Genomic DNA, 19,424 nt, shown 5'->3' with positions numbered 1-19,424 from the left:
AAAAATCCTGAAAATGAAAATGCTTAAAGAAAAACATCCCATCCCTAATATGTTATATTTTCCCAGACTACTTTTATTTTCCCTACACAGGCTTTTATCATAACTAATATTTATGATACAGACTTCTTTATGAAATATCTCTACCTTCCCCAGATAGAACCCAGCATTACATTACCCCTGCTATCAGTATCACTAAATAATTACTTCTCCAGGGAAGGGATTCAGCACTGAGCACTGCTTGCCAGTTTTGGGCTAACATCTTAGTGCAAACCAGTCCAGCCAAGTCCATCGTGTTATAGTGACATATTATTTTGTCTCAGAAAATTGCTTGATGAGTCCCAGTCCCTTCTCTGTGCAGTATCAAGGTAATCTGTAGTAATATAACCCTGCAGGAGAGGACCAATTTACACTTTAACAGCTGAGGCATTTGGAGATAAACAATTCGATACAAAGCTGTCTTACAAATAACTCAGATCCATGACTGCCTCTGCCACAGAGTGCAGGAAACAGTGATGATAAAACGTAAAGGCCATCACAGTTTATAACAGATTCCTTTCTTTTTTAGATTTGATACAACATAATATCTAAAATGATTAAATGTTCTGAATTGCAGGCAAAGAAAAGACAAAGAATGTGAACAAAAGCTGCATAAGGGTCACTGAACTTTGAAATGAAAACGCAAATACCATTTTTCTTTGCATGACGTTTGTCCCTTCCATGCTGCCCACAGAAAAATCACCCCTCCTTTGTTTGTTTATTTTTGGATATTAATAACAACTTGAGGACATACTGTAAACCATTTCTACTGTCTGTTGATTCTGACATCCAGTGCTTCATTATAATCCTTGAAGATCATTACAACTGAGCAGAATCCTTCAGTGAGTCTCAAGCTGTTGAGAGAAGGTGCCTTTCTTGGAATTGCCAGTGGATACCTGTTATGATCTATGATGGGAGAAGCACAACTTTAAATATGATAAATACAAATTATTTTTATTCATTTGTTAGATGGATAAACCCCAGAGGACACAGCCTTACTAAGTGATGGTTTACTGCAGGAGTTTGAGGGAATCAGTATAGGATAAAGTCTAAAAGCAGCTTATAACTTTTATCTTATGTTCTAATTGCCACTTATTAATACCACTTTAAAAGCAGAGTAAGAAGGGCACTGTTGATATAAAGCAATACAGCATTGCACATGCTGTGTTTTTAAACTGCAAATGCAAATTCTTATAACAAGCTAAGTTATACCTTCTGCACTATATTTCACTGGTATGTGATGAAATAGACCACAATAACTGACGCTGAAAGACAATCAGTTCCTGTACTAACACACCCACATCTAAGTGCTGAAAAATTAGCTGAAAGTCAAACATTAACACATCCAAGTGATTTCTCTTCTGGAGCTCTAATCCTGGTTATTTTATATAGCTTGGTGAGTCCTGTGATACCTTTATACTTCTTACTTTATTTTCTTAGGTAAAAAATTCATTGCGATAGCATAGATCAAGAGTATGTTTTAATTTTCTTTGCAATATTTCAAAATGTATGAATGCATTGTTTGCTTAGTCTGGTGAAAGCCATAACTGAACTGATCTTAAGGAGAAAATTGCAAAGACTGCCAGAAGGCTTTCAGAATTTCTGCATGTTAGAAATTTGTGCAGTGTTTCTTGATATTTTAGGCATATAATTTTCTACTAAAAAGCAGTACTTTGAGTAAGAAGATGCACAAAACTATATTGTTTATGAAACTTAGCTTTCATGGAAAGCAAGTAGCTCTTTAAGGTGCATGGTACTGAGAGGCAGCATTCAGTATCTGATCATTTCAAGATTGAAAAATTGTGTACATTGTAAGGTTTAGTGTAGAGTTCTGAATATGTTTTCTAATGTAAATGTCACTATATTTAAGGCAGTTAGCACTACATTTACTTTCTACATTAAGTTAAGAACATAATATTCTGGCCACTTGCTTGACATGAAACACAAAGCAAACAAATGACAGCAGCATGATTTCACAACATTTATCATTTCAGATTAATAGCTCAAAAAGAAATAAAGTCCATTTACAACAACCATATGTCATATCATAGTTTAAAATGATCTCATGCTGTAGTTTAACAAAAATTTTATTTGCAATGTTAATGTACAGTGGAGGTACAGAGTATAATTTCTCTGAGATAGAGCTTCACAGAGATAAATCAGCTATTAGTAACATGCACACAGTTAATGACAGCAGACAAAATGTTATTTTCCAGTTTGACAAATTAGTAAAATCTTGCAGTAAGAGTATTAAACTACTTGTCTGTCACAGTACTGAACATATGCTGTAGACACACAGCATCATCTAGTGCATTAGCTAAGCATCATCCTGTTAACCGGTCTAGAGTGAAACTTAATACTAGTGCATGATACAGATTAGCACCTAGTTTGAAAAGAGCTCTGGGACAGTAGAAAGCTTTGAAAAAAAATGTTAAGTTCAGGAGATGAATGAGAATTAAAAGCGTGCTGTTATTTAGTCTTCTCGGTCAAATGGACAGAAACAACATACACACACACACACACACACACACACACACACACACACACACACACACACACAGTGCCATGATTGCCAGGCGCTTTGCTCTGAGCTCATGGATTCATGACTTAGCTAACACTGCACTATGATGACAATTAGTTCAGCTGCAGAAAGAAAATATATGAATATGTGATAGGACATTGGTCATTTAACATGCAAGGTCATTGTTTATAGTGTCCATCTGTTAACTATTGGAAAATTAAGGATGAATAAGACTTTATTATAGCACGTGCTCGGTTTGGCATCCAAAACAATATTTATTCCTTTGTTAGCCAGGTAAACAGGCTTATTTTTTTAAAGTAGTTAACAGGTTTGTATGTTAAAGAATAATTGTGGATCCAGCAAAACATATCATATTTGAAAATAGGCACTTTTATATTTTACTTGACATATTGCATGTAGTAAGGTGAAGAACTATTGCTTGCTTCAATCTATGGTGGACAGCATGGGTTTTTTATTATTATTTTTTTTGGCTTTATCATTCAATTCACAGAGGTATACCTTGAAAACGTAAAGTAAGCAATTATTGGAGAACATTATTATAATTGTAATTCAATATTTTATTATGTATACAGACTAAAAGAAAATCTTTCACAAGTAAGAAAACATCAGGAGATCCAGGAAACGATCTCCAGTGCTAGGTCAAAGAGTTGTGTGAATCTGGAAGTTACAAGGCAGCTTGAAAGTTTTGGCTTTTACGAGAAATGGAACAGTTACATGTGTTTATTGTCAGATTTACCTATAATGCTTATACAAGGAGTATCTGATGTTAAAAAGTATCAAATGCTGTAGATAAGTTTGCACAAATAGTGTTAATAGTGCAGAACAAATGTAAGGCAGGTTGTACTTTATTCAGCTATGGCTCTATATTACTGTGGGCACGTATGTCTCTCATAATTAAACATTTTGCCAGATTTTCATATGCGAAAGAAAAGGAGTAAGAGTCTGTAATCTGTAGAAGAGTTTTTGTAGATGCAGTTGTGTAGTATCAGAGAGGAACGTTTGTACAGAAGTTATGACAGGATACAGGTCCCCTGTAACATTTCCAAAAACAGGGGTGTAACCAGTTTGCATATACAGATTGCATTGTTGCTTCCACCTTGTTTAAAATGTATACCTCTCAAAATGCTGCCCCTTACACACTGAAAGAATGATGGCTGTTTTTCAACTGTTGCCTCCTAGAGCAATTAAAATAGGTTATTTTTTAAACGGCTAGGCTTATTTGAAAAATAAGGTGTATACAGATCTTTATTACAGACATTAGTTTAAGCAGTTATGTACATCTTTTGGCCTCTGTAAGCAATTGTTTCTGATAACTGCACAGAAGAATGCGTACTCAGTTGTGTACACCGAGTATGCCTTGCTACCAGGGTTGCCAGACGTCTCTATTTGGGTGGGACTGTCCCGAGATCAGCAGCCTGATCCCGAGTCCCGGCCTGCCAGTTTAAATCCCAGCCAGCCTCCGCTTTGTTTTTTTTTTTTGATTGTCCCGTATACCTGGCATACGGGCCAATCAAAAATTGCTAAACACTGAGCTTCTTGTGTTCCGCATTAAACACGAGAAGCTCCGTGTTTAGCGATTTTTGATTGGCCCATATGCCGGTATATGGGCCAATCAAAAATCGCTAAACACGGAGCTACTTGTGTTGAATGCAGAACTGCAATGCATTAAACACGAGAAGCTCCATGTTTAGTGCAGAGCTACTGAGTGAGCTCAGTTCTTTAATGTGGAACTCTGTTCCGCATTAAAGACCTTTTTTTTTTTTTTTTTTGGTCTTCAGTTGCCGTGAGAGACCTTCTTTTTTTTTTTTTTTGTCCCTGGAAATCTGGCAACCCTGCTTGCTACACTCTTGCTCCAAAAATCAAAGTCAAGTCAAAGTAAACTTTATTGTCATTTAAAACTACACACATGTAGCCTAAATGAAATTTTGTGCATCAGCTCAGTTCTTGACAACATTACCAAGGAAAGTGAAACAACACATGCAAGCAGAGGAATAAACATAGCTAACAAATACAATATTACTCACACACACAAGAAAGAGCAGAGACATTTACCAACACTCATATATGAAAATAATACCCTCCCCTGAGTTAAATTAACTACCCTATTTAAAGTAATGCAAAACACAATACAGACTGAACAATGCCTAAGTTATTTGTCTAATATTGCACTTGAGTGGGTTAAATAAAACTGACTATGGATATAATAAATAAATATTGCACTTACTTGGAATATATGTAAGTAAATATTGCACAAATAAATAAAAATTGACTTATTATGTGTCCAGACCCTTGGGACTAGTGCCTGATATCAGAAGTCTAATCACTGTAGGGTAGAAACTGTCACTGAATCTTGTAGTCCTGCAACAGAGGCTGTAGTATCTCCTGCCCAATGCCAGATGCTTAAGCAGTCCATGCACAGGATGCATGTTGTCCTGTATTATTTTGGCGGCCTTTTGGATACTTCTGGCAGAATAAAGATATATTGATGGAAGACTAGAACCTGTTACCTTCTTGGCAACCCTCACCACTCTTTGTAGCGCCTTCTTTTCTGTAACTGTGCAGCTTCCAAACCACACTAAGAAGTTGCAGGTGAGGATGCTCTCTATTGCAGAGAGAATATGAAGAGGAAGCTTAGCTTTTTTCAGCTTTCCTAAAAAGTGGAGGCATTGGAGTACTTTCTTGACCAATTGGCTGGTGTTTCCCAACAACAAGAGATCCTCTGATAGGTTGGGTCTATAGTACGTTGTCGAAAGGCAGTTTCAATGAACACATTTTCATTGACATGTAAACATCAAACTACCAAAACTCTGAATGGCTACTTCAGTGACTTTTTTCCCAGGGGAAAAATCGCTTGGCCATCATCAGAAATTTGCCCTTTCCTCCACTGTAGTGCGATCTCGGAGTTGGTTTATTTAGTTAGGGGGTGTAGGGAGGGTCTGACAGTTTGTTTTGTTTTTGGTTGGCCAAGTGATTTCTTTTTCCCCTGGGAAAAAATTCGCTGAAGTGGCCATTCGGAGTTTTGGTAGTTCGATATTTACGTGTCAATGAAAAGGCATTCGATGAAAATGACTTTCGACAATGTAATATAGGTCTGATAAGTTCATAGGTGTTTACTAGGCTAATGACTACAAGGGCCTTTTTAAGTCTAGCCATGCATCCCAAATCTTTGACAAGTTCTGATACCATTGATAAGTATAAGCAGGGGCTTGGGAGATGAAACATTTACAAGCTAGGGCCTGGGAGATAAACAATTTACAGGTTGCCTGTGTCCATTAGAGACATATGTGCCAAACCAGGGATGCATTTTCTGTTCCCCATCCAATTGTCCAGGTTGCACTTGAATTGGGTTAAGGAGGAACTCTGCTTCACATGGATGGGCAGCCTGTCCCAGAGACGAGGTAATCTCTGGGATACATACCTATCTCTCCAGCAGGTCCTATGTATATCACAGGCAAAGCTTAAATATTTAGAATGGGTAATTCTGGTGCTGTTTTCTTTTTTGCGGACATGCAGGAGGTCCATCAGAGTGGGGTCTGAAAATGCCCTGTATGTCAGGCATAGATCTCCCCTCAAAAGACTGTAGGAGACAGAATACAGGAATAGAGCCTTGAGGTGGTCTGCTTAGGACACTTTACTCAAGCCCTGTATTCTTTTAGTGTGGAACTTCTGTGGACATTCCAATTGTTGGATATGCCTGATTAGGTACATATCAAAAGGGCATTGTACTCAATGATAGGTCTGATGAATGCCAAATACAGTGGAACAATGACTTCCTAGGACTTAGACACTATACCTTTAGTTATAAGTTCTGCAGCATAGAATGATTTCCTCACTACTGTGGACACATGATGGTCAAAGCTAGATTACTGTCTATGTGTGTCCTTAAGTCCATGACTACTGGGCCATCTCTAAGGGGTATGTTGTCAATATGATACTTACCAGGGGTGGATGACTTCCCAAAGGATACTATTATGCATTTATTGCCATTTAGTTTTAGTCTATACCTCTGACACCAATTGTTTGTCTGTGTCAACCTCTCCTGGAGAATATTTGTGTCAGTGAGGGATTCAATGACAGCTCCTAATTTGCAATCATCTGCCAGTTTAGTGAGCCAGAGACCACTGACATTGGCCTTGACTTCAGAGAACTAAATGCGAAAAATCTGCAGTCCAAGGACTGATCCCTGAGGGACTCCATTTGTGAGTGGCCTCTTTGTAGAGGTGGATTTACAATTCTAACTTCCTGGGTTCTGTCTGTGAGTCAGTTCACTATCCACTGGGTGACATATGAGTTTGTACCTAACCTCTTGAGTTTGTCAACAATGCCCAAGTGGAGCATTATGTCAAATACCTTGGCCAGGCCAAGGTAGGCAGTGTGAACAATTTTGCCCTCGTCCATTGCTTTGGTGACCTTCTCAAAGAGGTCCATTAGGTTGAATACTCATCATCTGCCCTCGACAAAACCGAACTGGGTAGGGTCCAGTGTCTGGAGGTTTACTATATCACTATTGCTCATTTCTATGATAATTCTTTCCATGGCTTTACATACAAGACTAGTGAGACTTATGGGTCTGTAGTTTCCAGGGTTTGTAGATGGTCCACCTTTGTGCAGAGGGATGACTGTTCTTCATTCATGAGGGATGAAGCCTTTTTGGATGTCATAGCTAAATAGCAATTCCAGAGGCCCTGATAGGTTGTGTTTCATGCTATTTAGAAGGCATCCTGTGATATTGTCTGGGACCATTGATGCAGTGTTCATGGCCTTAGAGAGAGAGCATTAAGGACCTATTCCCTAGTTAAAGGTTCATAGGTTGGTACTAGGCTATCAGCCCTAGGGCCTATACAAGCCAAGCTATAACAATTCCCTGGCTATTTCTTCCCACAATATTTACTTCCCTGGACCCCTGTCTAGCAGGGCGACTGATGTGATCCCCGGCGTGAATTTCCTATCTCCCATCCAGTCGTCAAGGTTCCTTTTGAAGAGGGCCAAAGAGGCGCTCTGCTTGACATGTATGGGCAGTCTATTCCAGAGTCTGGGGAGTCACTGGGTCAGGAACCCATCCATCCAGCATGTTTTGTTCATTGTAATGATAAGGTTTAGATCCCTGGAGTGTGTGGCTCTGAGGGATTGGGATTTCTTTAAGTGTAGCATGTCCAACAGCTCTGGGTTTGACATGGCCTTGTATGATAAGCAGAGATCGTCTCTGAGTAGACGATATGCGACAAAGTATAGCTGGAGTTTTTGCTGGAGTTTTTGATAGCAGGAGGAATTATATCTGATGGCATTTCCTGAGGGAAAGTTGAGGGGGTAAGAGGGGTCAAGTTGTAGTTGAATTTATCAGCCAGGAGGTTTGCTATATGTTCTGGCTCAGTATAAATTACTCCATTTACAATGAGCTCTGCACACAATTGTGTACTGCCTTTGAGGTTTTGGACATAACTAAAAATGCCTTGTTGTTGTCATTGGCCTGGGAGGCCAAATTCACCTCAACTTTGGCTTTAGTAGACTTTATTTGCCCTCTGAAATGTTTGTTTAGTTTGATGGGAGGCTTTTATCCTGCTGGGTTCTGTACCTCCTAATTTTTGCAATGATTTTCTTCCTCCTGTTATATAGCCTATTGATTTTGTGATTCCACCAGGGGGGCTTGTTTTTTGAGTTAGTTCTGTACTTCTTCCTGGTGGATACAGCTGCCTCTATGCAGCTATTAACATGCTTGTACAGGGTTTCTGTGAACAATTCTGCATAGGCAGCAGTGTTCTCAGAGTTGATGGAGACTTGAAATTTTGCCAGGTTATTCCTTAATAGCAGGAGGTTAGCCTTAGAGTAGTTCCTGAATAATCAAGGTTTAGATGGGGGTCCAGGTATTATTTTTACTTCAAAGGAGACCATTTGGTGGTCTGTCTTTACCACAGAATATATTACAGTAGAGGGTGTGCAGCACTGTCCCATATTAATGAGGACCAGAATCAATATGGCTGCACCCCTGGTTGGTGTATATCTCTTCTTGGTTCAGGTTTTACAAAATAAATACATTTCTTGTCTGAAAAATTTGGTGAAATGTATAGTTTCCTGTTAATAGTGGGGAGTGGTAAGTAAAGTGAATATGGTATTGGGTTTGGATGGTCAGTGTTGTGTGGTCAATGTGTTAAATATAAGTTGTGGTATGGGGTATGGGTCATAGAGTGGGACCTATATAGCTGGCAAGTGAATAGTGATTAATGAGCAATATGTACACCCAGCAATTTTTACTCCTCTCTCTCCACACTCTCACCCTTGATCCTGAGCCACTGGGTTTGTTCTCCTTTTTTTTCTGAACTTCTTTTTATCTCTTGGTCTTGGTTAGGCTTCAGGTCAAACAACTCAAGGTTTCTCCCAACTGTGCCACCACATGCCTGCACATGCCTGCTTGTAACATGGGAACTTATTAAACTGGTTAAATGAGTTTGGTTTTTTAAATGAATTCCTCTTGCAAATGGCATAACTATCTTATAGAGAGAGCATTGTACTAGAGACAATGACAAACACATGCTTGTTTAACTCTGTGGTAAACAATCACAAATGGGCTTGATTTAAAGACTTATCAGGGGTGTATGAAACATGAAAAAACAAATTACAACACTTGTGATTTTAAGAAGTTAAACATATAACTTGCAGAAACTATACTTAGGAATGGATAGATGCATTGACTGTAACCACGTAAACAAGAAAGAGAGAATAGTAAAAATTCTCTTGAAATTGTGAAGCTATAAAGTATAATAGAGTAGAGAGCAGAACATACAGCAGTTCAGGTTAACACTCTTTTACTTTGGCCATAGTATTAGCAGCCTGTTTTCCATAAAGAGCTATTGATTTTGCAGAATCCTAAGTTATCACATGATGTTTCCCACCTTGAATGAATTATCACAAAATGATTTCAGGTAAATCCCACAATACGTTCTTAATATTTGAAAGACAAGCAGATTAGATATAGATTTTTTAATCTGAAAATGTATGTGTTATATAAACAGACATCTTTCTAATCCTATAAAGTCTTTCCGTTGGCTAGTGCTCTGAAACGTGGGTCTGAAGCTGTTCATAAGGCAGGTTATAAATATTTAGTTATGTCAGAGATCTCATACATACTGTGGAATTTAAAGAGTAAGGACTCGGAACTAATCCCTGCAGAGCACCTATTATAGTAGATGCTAAGATAGCGATGACATGGCCATCTCAGCAAATGAGACAAGAGCAATCACTGATGATGTCTGAAATCATGCACAGCTCTGGTCATTTAACTACAAGGCTTTGAGTTTATTGAACAAGGTAGACTGGTTCTCAAAGCCATTTACTTTTAATGATCCTAAAACATGAGATTTGTTGGGAATATCAGTTAGTAAAAAGACAAATGTATTCCTTAACTTTTGTCAGTGCAGTGTTGTACCAAGACATGACTGAAATCATGCACCCACTTCAAAACTTTACTAAAAGCGCACCTAAAAACATGCTAGCTATGCCCTTGCAACTCCCACTCTAATATCACCCACCCCATCCAACCACTACCTTTCTTTCCACTCCACTAACTACCTTGATTATAGCAAGCTCAGATGCTCATAAGCCTAGTACTTATTATACAGCAGGAACTTCTTACTGTAACATTTGTTAATGTCTGTTATGTACTTCACAGATAAAGATTCTAGTTGTCTACTGATGTACTATGTTCTTCATCTATAAATATGTTGTAAGTAATTGCTATGTAAATTGTTAATTGCTATGTAATCCAATGTAACTACTGTCTGTTTATTTTAACTGTAGAGCTTTTCTCCCCGGGCCTCCACTGAAAATGGATCTATGTCCAGTCGGACACTCCCGGTCAACACATATAAATAAATAAATAAATATGTGACATATACCTGACAAAGTGCCACATATTTACACCTGTGTAATCAGTTAAAGAGTAGACAGCTCACCCAAATACTTTTGATGTGGTTCTGAGCACAGAAATTTGTCATTATTTCTCTATGGCGCTCATAGGCTTTTGTGCAAGGAAGTCACAGTAACTCTGTGTGCATATATTGCTGATAGGCACAAGATATGAGAGTAGTGACAGAGCTAAATACAATTTCAGTGAATATGATATATTTTAATGGAAGACTGACAGCAGATGCTGAAGTGCAAAGCCTGCACACTATTATTTCTCATGTCATTGCTTTGTAGTCCATGATATCAATCTTAAGTGAAAAATATTACATTTTGTGCATGTGTGCATCTGTTTATCTGTTCATCTATCTGTGGGTGTGCATCTATGCATGATTATACATAGGCACAGACAACAGAAGACTTCACAGCATTGAGTAGGTAGCTTTCATACATAGAAAAGAACACATACAAAGTCATGTACATAAATAACTTGATAGTTTAATATACAGAATAATAAACTAGGTAGGCAGATTAGATATAGGTATAGGTATAACTATAGCTATAGATATAGATATTTGTACACAAACACAATCACATGGCTTCCTGTGACAATTTTGAGGATAGATATAGATATCTGTACAATTTGTACACAAACACAACCACATGGATTTCTGTCACAATTCTGAGGACCACAGCCGTGAGTATTTTGTTTTTCAAAATCTATTTTTTAGGGTGTTTCACCCTTCTGCTCTATGTAGATAGTTTATCCCCTCACAAAAACTTTTAGGTATAATTGTGTTTGTTGGTGCAGTGCCATGCAGAAGTCAGACAAAACCTACATTGATTCTCAGCTCTAGGACTTGCTATTTTGATTCCCAAAGTTATGATTAGTATTCTAACTTATCCGCATGGCATCAGCTTAGAAGTTATGATGAATTCAGTGTTATGTCCTACATAAGGAATAATTCCTGCAGTTCATGCTCAATTTAAATAAAAAAGTAGATTGCTATTGAATGTGAGGTAAAGAAAACAGTACATCAAATTCAGATGGAAATGCATGATTAGCTTTGAGATATGTTTTCTGCAGTGACTTACATAAGGCTTAAAATAATTGCTCATGTTACATCTCATGTGCCTCTGTTACTTTTCCAGTACTGGTATTGTAGAACAGTATAAGGAAGATGCTGTTCTCTTAAGTGTGCCACTCCATGGCTGAAACATTAAACCGAGGTCCCAACTGCCTGAGCTGGTGATAAGTTAGGTGGATGGAAAAGATGCCATGACATTTATCAAAAATAGTAGGGGGTTTATATTTTTATTGCAACAAATAAAGATATATACACAACAAATTAACTTTTCCAAGCATATACCAACTTAACTTGCACCAAAAACTGAACAAAATAAGTTATTTTCATGCACATTTTGTCAAAGTCTAAACTTTTGTTATATAAAATGTTTACAAATCTTATACTCCATATGTACCATAAAATATATATCCAAATCAGTGTCTCTTAAATTGAAACTAATCTATACCATACACTAAAATATATGTCCAAATCAACGTCTCTTAAATTGAAATTGATCTATACCATACACTAGCATAACAAATTAAATCACTGTTGACATCACTGACACACCCCGGTTTGAGTCTCTTTAGTATGATGCTTTTCCTGAAAAGAAATCTTAGTCCCGCATTCCATAAATACAGTCTTAATAGTTTCAATTTACCATAATAAGAACATCTTTCAGACATTTGTTTATATAAAAATATGCATTTACTGGCAATTTCTTATGTCCCAGTGTGAAAATTCTGCATAAATCTCACATCATTAGAATCTCTTATGTAAACTTTTAGCAGAGCTATTATCAAGTTGTTCCCATCCAGGTTTAAAAAGTTAATTTTCATTTCTGTCTCAACCCAATTTGACTTTTCTTCCAAAACATAGCAAAATGTACTTTCCATTTCCTCGACTTGGTAACAAAGCTTTCATTTCACCATTATATAATCCCATACACTTAAGATTTTCATTTCTTTTTCCATCAATCTAATACTGCTCCATAATAATCTGTCTGAAACATATAAAATTATCGATATTTTTTTTAAAAGTGCAGAAAACATGAAAATAACTAATGACTAACTGAATAATTTCTAATACCTTAACTTTTCTATTCCCTGCACACACTCCCCTCTTAATTAGGTTTAGCCTAGAACCCAATATCCCAGAGAAAAAAATATCCATTACTTGAAATTCAAAGTTCACCAGAGGTAAATATAATCTTGCTAAATAACTCCCTAACTGTATAGAAGTCTTTAATAAATGCACTTTTCTGAAACTCATGGACAAAATTTTCCATTTTTATCTTAATTTGCATTTCTTCTAAAACATTACTCCAAGCTCCATCTGATGTAGACACCAGAAGAGAGACTCAAAATATTCTTAAAGATTCCATATCAATGGAAATCCCTTACAAGATTCCATTAACACCGAATCCTACACTCTTTTTTTTCAAAATTAATTTTAAACTTAATTGTGATAATATAATGTAACACTTCTCAAAATGAATTTAAATCTTTGTCAACAGAGTCTGCATATATCAATGCATCCTCACATCATCTGCATAAATTAAGAAAGAAGAAAAATGTATAAATATTCCTTCTTCCCTTGTTTAACATGATACATTACTTGACTCATATATATTCCAAATAATATTGTGTTAAAGAGCACCTCTGATGTATCCCTCACCATAAAGAAATATCTTTTTCTACAACTCCATTCACAGTAGGTTTAATATATGGAGTTCTATGAACCACTACCCCCAAACAATATTCCCAATCTTTAATCCATTAACTGTATATCTTAATATTTCATGACGTACCAAATTGTGTGCTTTTGCAATATCCAATCGACATAACATCCTCTACTCACCTTTCAGCTGAAATCATTTCATATATTCTTTAACTGTCCATAACATTATTATAGTCCCAATTTACCGTTACTCCTTGCAGTTCATATGGTAGTTAACCACCTGTAATCTCAATCTGTGCTGCATTCTGCATACTAGCAATTTATAATCACCATTTAATAGTCCTCCAAACAATCCACTTTTACTGTTTCTCTTCGTTACCAAACTAAAGTTAAATATGGCATATATCACTGCTTCCTAAACTCTGCTTTAACTATTTAAAAATAAATTATTCATTATACACTTTTTAATAAAAATTCCATCTTCTCCAGGTGAAGTTTACATACGCTATGAAGAGCCAGTTGAACGTATAATACTGTTAAAAGGTTTCTCTAATTCAGCATCATTTTTATGCTAAGATTGCTATGGTATCTGAAAATAATTTGCCATATGTAACATCTTAACCTTATGTAAAAAGTATGTCTCTACCTACCATAATATTTCATTGATTCAAAAACCATTTTTCCACTTTTATTAAGTATACAAGACATTACTGATTATACCTGTATGCCTTCTTCAGTTCCAGCATTTTTATATATAGGTTCATAGGTTGGTACTAGGCTATCGGCCCTATGGCCTATACAAGCCTAGCCATAACAATTCCCTGGCTATTTCTTCCTACACTATTTACTTCCCTGGACCCCTGTCTAGCAGGGCGACTGACGTGATCCCTGGGGTGAATTTCCTTTCTCCCATCCAGTCATCAAGGTTCCTTTTGAAGAGGGCCAAAGAGGTGCTCTGCTTGAATAAATTAATTATTTTGCTATACTATGTAGTAATGTATCATGTATGGTATGCCTACTGTATTTTGCTAATTTTCTTCCATTTCAGATAATGACAATCTCAATACTATGCAGCTTTTATTTGCTATACATTAATAAGGGATTGACCAGTTTTAACCAGATTTAGCCTTCCTACTTGTCACAAAGTCACATTGGGAATGTTTTTCATTTAATCCAATTATTCCTGTGTGATTTTTAAGGTATAGTTATTGTTAGTCTGTTAATACTGCTTACAATGCCAGAGTTTTGTTCACTTGGAACACTTTTCCACCTTTTTTTCTAGTAAGATTAGGACATTTCCAGGTGTTCTGAACATTCTGCTTACCCCAAACTTAAGTTACAGTTGTTTTTTCTAACTGGTAGTGTTTTTAAGTTATGTTGCATAGCAGGACCTGCTACTTTACATGACTGTGCTACTTTGTGCTACATGATATTGTACACTGCAAGTTGTAAAACCACTAAAAATTCTGTCATGCAATCAATAATGCCTAACATGGCAAATGTTGTGTAAATAATGCATGACCAGAGCTGCTCTGAGGCCTAATGCCTCAGAGTTTAACTTATCCAGTGTAGACCAGGCGGCCTTGCAGCTCCAAGACCAGTCTGGCATGTCCTAGGTTTATTTACTTTGCTGATACATCAAAAGAGATTGTAATCAGTAACCAGGTCCATTCCAAATCCAAAATCATCACTCAAAAGATGTGAAGTTTACAGTTTGCTAGTAGCAATTTCATTCATGCTGATGGATTGCCTGCTACAGTCAGTGTTGTCCCTTGTCTGTCTCTATCTCTCTCATTCACTCTCTCTTATGTTCTCACACAAGAACAAATGCAAAAGGGCACACACACACACACACACACACACACACACACACACACACACACACACACACACACACACACACACCCTCAAACACACTTTTATTTTTTGTTTTATTTAGCATTTATTTTAATATGACAGTTGCTAAACATCAAAGCACTGCTTAGTGAGCATAAAAATGGTGGCCATTTGCATTTTAACTGTCTGGTCTTCACTGCAGCAGTATTGAACATTGCCTGTATATTAATGCCCTTCTGCTGAGCATTCATTCTCCAATCGGGGTGTATTTTCTAGCACAGAATATCATCTCATCGGGTCTACTTCACCCTGTTGAAGGCCGACAATATCGAAGCTGATATTGTCAGAACCAAAATGTCGAAAGCGAAAGTCATTGCGCGTGTATATTGAAATCTCCATAAGGGGAGATTTCCATTTACTGCAATGCAGTGTGATCTCGGAGTTGGTGTATTTAAGTAGCGGAGGTGTGGGGGGTGCAGGGGGCTTGCCCCCCTGCATAGAGCAATTTGTGTTGTGTTTGGGTGTTTTTTTTTTTTGTGTGTGTGCTCGATGTTTGGGGGTTTCAACATTTTCGTGTCGATTATTACACTGTCAACAGTTTGAGTTTTCGACAGCGTAATATAGACGCATCTCATTAAATCAAAAACTGTCATAACATTCAAATAACAATGGATGAATGTGAATACAGTTTTGTGTCTTGCAAGCCAGTACAGTTGGCTATATAATAAACTGTAAAATATTTGCGTGGATCATTAACAGTTGAAGAAGTTGGGATGATATAACATACCATCATAAAATGCATTCTATATTTCTAGTAGACTAACCTTCTGGGCACCCTTGCTGTTTTATGTAGTAATATGAGTTGCGAGTAGTAACATTTCCTTGTCTGTGTTATCTCTCATATAATTGTTTCCATAGTTTATTTCTTTCAACCTAGAAAGTTGTGGAAATCTCACTGAGATCTCTCTTGTCTGCCTTATTAGCAGACTATGGTAGTTTTTGTTTCTTTCTTCTTTTCTGCTGCCATAATTTTAAGTCACCAGTACCCCTTATTATTACTACCCTTACAATATATTTTAATTTACCTGTGTTTTTTGACCAAAATAATTGTTTCTGTAAAGGAATGTTGCCCTGCAAGGCATTGGGCAGTGTTTGGATTTCACTACTTAACTTCCCGTGTTTCTCTGCTCTGTCCTCCACTTAGTGGTGCTCCTTCTCAAGACTTATTTTCAAAACTGAATACTTAGGACAGGATATTGCAACCTGTCATCAATATGTAAACTATACTAAATGGAGCAGAATTCTTAGTAGAACACAGGTTTTCATTACAATAGATTATTTCTGAAAATGCAGTCCACTCTTGCAGGGATGAACTCCCACTCCATTCCTCCTTGCTACTCTCAGTATCTCTATGCTCCCATCTCCTACACCAATTTCCCACCCATACCCTCTTATTCCACATTTAAAGCATTCACAGCTCTACCCACTGAGCCTAAACAACCAATCAGAAAGGACTATTACTCTTATCACTGCTATATTAGCCAGCTAAACTACTCCCATTTGTCAGATCTCCCACCTCATAATCCAGTCATATCATCCCTGATTATGGTAACACAACTCATTAACTTTCATCACCAACTCTCACTTAACTCATCTTCCATAGTGACACTGGAACACACCCATAACAATACAAACTATCACTTTCCCATCTCCAACATTACACTAACTCCCCCTCTATTGACTTCTTTAAAATCAGTTACTCAAAGTGTAAGCTATAGACCAAGTCTGGAAAACCTGACTACAAAATAAATCACTGGCAGCTTAACAACAGTTCAGCTACTTCAGAAATCAAACTAAGCAAAGCATAAAACAGGATAAGAAAGTCTATTACATCAAGTTTCAAGATGTACACCACTCTAATCTGAATCCATTCTGGGCCTCCATAAACAAACATCTAAACCCAAGAAAATCTAGGCAACTTACTCCAAGCACTTCAGACCACTATACAGGCATTGCCTCTAAATTTAACCTATACTTTACTAAAACAGTTACCTCATTACTAAAAAATAAACATACAACTAGTCTCCAAACTGCTCGTCAAATAAATAACTAAAGCAACTTTCTGTCTCGCTGCAATTTCTACTTCTGCTGTGATAAAGTCCACAAATAAACTCAAACCTTCTACCATGGCCCCTGACCAACTGCTTTTAGAATATGACACACTTGCTGCCGATGGTCTAGCATGTCGTGTCTCTCTTGATAAATGGTTCAATCAAACAGAAGTATTTTCCATCCCTCTTGAAAAAAAAAATCATTCATCATACCACGGCACAAAGGAGGCTCTTCTACAAACCTCTCAAATTAGAGATGTGCAGCAATACTGTTTTCTCTGTCCAAAATCTTGAAAAGATGTGTACATTCACAATTCATTAATAATATTATAGCAAATAGTCTTCTCTCGCTCCCTGTCTCTGTACAACACAGCACAGTTTTAGGGCTAAATGCAGTATGACCACTGCCCCGCTCAGCTTTACAACAGAAATGCAGGCAACTTGGTCTCTATACTCTTTCTTGATCTAACACTGTCTGCCACAAACCCTTCTACATAAACTCCCCTGTTTTGGTCTTCTTGTAGTTTTACTCCACTAGTTCCAAAGCTATCTAGAAGAACAAGAAGAGGCAGTGAAATTGCATAATAATTTCTCCTCATTCTTACCTGTTTCAGTAGGTGTTCCACAAGGATCTATACTTGGTCCTTCACAGAATCCTTTTCATATAACCATACAACTGTTCTCTTTTCATTATATTGTTTAATTTCTTATTTTAATTTGTTCTTGTTATGTTATTAAATATCGAATATTAATATCATTATAACAAATGATAATAATTACTTAAATCATCTTTCCACTTAAAAGTAAAATTTATATTATGCTACTAATTTCTGCTTTAAGCAAAACTGTCACTATATCCATGAAGCATGTGCAAATCTCAGCTCAACATGATCTTTCCAAACCTTTTTAAAATAAGGTTTCCAATCATATTTTGTACAACTATGCTCAACAATTTTAAACCTATATTGCTTTTGCATATCATTGCAATCTAAATTTTTTGTGTTCAAACATGACAATGAAAGTTTATGATCCAATACAAATTACAGTATTCTTCCAGTACCTTCTTAAAGATTACTACCTGAAATTTTCTTTGTCTTACCCTGCCTCCTACAGACTTCATAACTTATATTTATGACTCTCCACTAATTTCCTTTCTTCTTCCTCAATGAAAAGGGCATTATATTTATTTCCATTAAACTCAATGTCTCTGTTATTTCCTTAAATTCTTCCTTCTACATTAAAATGTTCTTCTTGCTGTAGCCCTGTCTTTTGCATTATTTTCTTTGTTTCTGCAGCTCCATTTTCCAGTTTGTGCTCCAATTCTTGTGCTTTATCTACCAGACCTTTACCTTACTCTCATACTTCTATGTTCCCTTTCACTTTGTTCACTATCCTCCATTTCCTATAATTTAATGTACAAGTTTTGCTCATGTGCCCATATTTTGTATATTGCAGTTCTGTATAATATGTGACATATCACCAGGAAATATTTTTTGGGCTGTCCCCAGTATTTTAAATTCCCCTTCTTGCCATCATTAGATATATGCTGCATTTTGCCATCTTCTACATTCAGATATACCAAACTTCCCAAATACCTGTCTACAATTTTCTTTCGTTTAGTACTTTTTTCTCATGCACTTTATGACATACTTTTGAAAATATATTTCCAGTTTATTTTCATCTATTTTAATAGTTCTAAACTGTGCCAACATTTTTCTTTTAACTTGCATGTTTAAGTTCTAGCAAATATATTAATTCCAGGGACTTGTAAAATATTTTTTTACATTCATTTTGCTAATAAAAAAGTTTCAAAAGTCACTTTACAAAACAATTCAACCCTTATATGTATTAAGGGTCTAATGTCTGTTACTTTAAATCCTAGTGGTGAAATAATGTTATCAAAAATAAAGTACCTGTCAATGGATTTTCCTTTATTTTTGTTGTTTAATTCTTGACTGTGGTCTTCTAATGGATGGCTTATGTTCCACATTCTCCTGCTAAATATTTTCTCCTTTGTTTTGTACCTGCTGTGGTCTGCTACTGCACCCACTACTGCTTATACCATGTTTTAAATGCCAAACTTTATTATTCATTTTTTTCTCTGCTTGTTCTTTTTTCATATTCTTTGCAGCTCTCATACACATCATACCCTTAAGGCTAGCTATTGCACCAGTTGAATATGCTCCCTCTTTAGCTATGTTATTCTCCTTCAGTTCTTTAAATATTACTGAAATGCATTGCTACCATACCGGTCTT

The 19,424-nt window shown here is 36.6% G+C and overlaps 1 protein-coding gene across 2 annotated transcripts in view; it reads left to right on the top strand.

Moving 5' to 3' along the window:
- The first annotated feature begins 1,258 nt into the window (after positions 1–1,258).
- The window catches only part of LOC122809177, a 519,088-nt gene continuing 500,922 nt past the window's right edge, over positions 1,259–19,424 (top strand). For both annotated transcript variants that reach the window (XM_044080476.1, XM_044080477.1), the window contains exon 1: positions 1,259–1,432. The gene's annotated coding sequence lies outside the window, so the exon portion shown is untranslated. The remainder of the gene's footprint in view (positions 1,433–19,424) is intronic.

The sequence above is a fragment of the Protopterus annectens genome, chromosome 8.part0 (assembly GCF_019279795.1).
Source record: "Protopterus annectens isolate FY-2018-M chromosome 8.part0, PAN1.0, whole genome shotgun sequence".
Taxonomy (NCBI): domain Eukaryota; kingdom Metazoa; phylum Chordata; order Ceratodontiformes; family Protopteridae; genus Protopterus; species Protopterus annectens.
Note: the sequence above shows the minus strand (reverse complement) of the source record. Positions and strands in the feature narration are given on the sequence as shown.